The sequence below is a fragment of the Malurus melanocephalus genome, unplaced genomic scaffold (genome assembly GCF_030028575.1).
Source record: "Malurus melanocephalus ecotype Western Australia unplaced genomic scaffold, MMel_1.1 scaffold_269, whole genome shotgun sequence".
NCBI lineage: Eukaryota > Metazoa > Chordata > Aves > Passeriformes > Maluridae > Malurus > Malurus melanocephalus.
Window position 1 is genome coordinate 643,918 of NW_026623501.1, and position 1,836 is coordinate 645,753.

Consider the following 1,836-nt stretch of genomic DNA (forward strand, 5'->3'; position numbering starts at 1 on the left):
CATCTGTGCTTGGGTACTGGAGAGGGCAGAGCTGGCTAAAACCCTACTAGGAATGGGTAAGAGAATACTCTGCTATCCCAAAAGTGCAGGAGCTGAGGGCCTGCAGGAGGATGGAACTGATCTAGAGTGAAGCTTGAAGCATGAACCCAGGTCTTTGCGTGAACTGTGGGGCTTTGGTGGCCACTGTGGGCTCAGAGCACCCAGCTCCTGCACTCCCCTGCCACCGGGGAGTCATTCAAAGCAGGATTTGTGCTGGAAAGGGATGCTGTGCTCCTCTGTCCTTGCCCCAGAGCAACTAAAGCATTGGGMAAAGAGCTTCAATGGTCTGGTGCTCAAACCCTGTGTTGGCAGGGCCTTGGCATCCCCAAATCTTTCCAGAGGGTGTCCCATTGATGACAAGGATGAGCGGTGTTGAGACTCAGTGTCTCCCGGGGACACCAAGGGCTGGGTGGGAGGGTTATTTCCCCTCAGCACCCTGCAGGACAAGGTGGCTGTGCCTCCCATGCTCTCGGGAAAGGAGTGGGTTTCGTGTGCTCACTGTGAGCCAGGGTCAAGGACACAGCTGAGGGCACAGGCCAGGCTGGCTTGGAAGGCAAATTCCCAGGGTCTGACATGGGGCTGGGAGTCACCCCTTGACAGGGCTGTGATGCCATCACTGGGTGTGCTCTGGCTGTTGTGGCAGCCACCAAGCCTGGGCAGTGTCCCTGMGCCCAGGAAGCACCCCTAAATCCATCCGTGCATCGGGAGGGATCGGTGTTTTGGACAAGCACCAAATCCCAGTGACCCACTTGCAGCGTGCAAAGGGCTTTTCTCTGCCTAAAGCTGGCTGTCCCTTCTTCCAGCTTGAGAGCAAGAAGGAGCAGGTGAGGGGACAACAGCCACTCCATTCCCTGCTCCTGGATCACCTCCCACATCCCTGCACAGGAYTGGGAGTGTGGGGTGTCCGTGGTCTGAATGGACAGCACGGTGTGAACACAAGCACGGCCAGCTGCACTGCTGCAGTCAGGGAGAAATCAGCCATGGCTTGCTGTCCACAGTTCTGGGCACATCTTGTGGGGCCCTGCAGAGCTCTGGACTAGGTTTGGTCCTCTGCAATCCCTACAGTAATCACCTGGGAGGTGGATGAGCACACATCCCAATCCCTGGGCTGGCACCAAGCTGGGTGAGCAGCCAGTGTGTGCAGGAGAGCRGGAGCATCCCAAGAGCTCTGCCAGAGGCCAGCACCAGCCAGGGTGGCTGCAGTGGGCACAAAGTAGATTGCAGCATGATGCCAGGAAACCAACAGCTCTTCCTGAGGGATGTGCTGAAAGGTGCACGGCTGGAGACAGCTCCAACAGGCAGGGTGGAGGGAGCAGGTCCTCCCCAGCGAGTGACACTGAGTGTTTCTGCAGGGATGGACATGGACTGGAGAGGCTCAGAGRGGGCAGGGAGGGTGATGAGAAGTGCAGGAGAAGCTGCAGAGGCCTGGGAGAGGGGTTGATGGGACTCGTTGGTCACTGGGTGTTGTGGGAAGGTGACACACAGTCTTCATGCACAGAAAAGGTCACCAGAAAGAGAAAAGAGCTTTTAGGGGAAATATCTGTAGGCTTGAAGACAGGAGGTTGTTTTCATTCAGCCCCACAAGTCTCCAAGGACACATCAGGCAAAGCTGTAGCTGGGAAATGTGGACACAGCAACAGGACAATGACCCGATGATCTCTTTCATCCTCATTTTTGATGGGCCTGAGACAGGATTTCCAAGGCATTCAGAACACYGTCAGGGAGAGGAGAGCACTGAGCCTGTCCCCAGGACTAGGGCAAGACAGGATTGCCTCAGTGAGCACCAGAGGAGAGCTG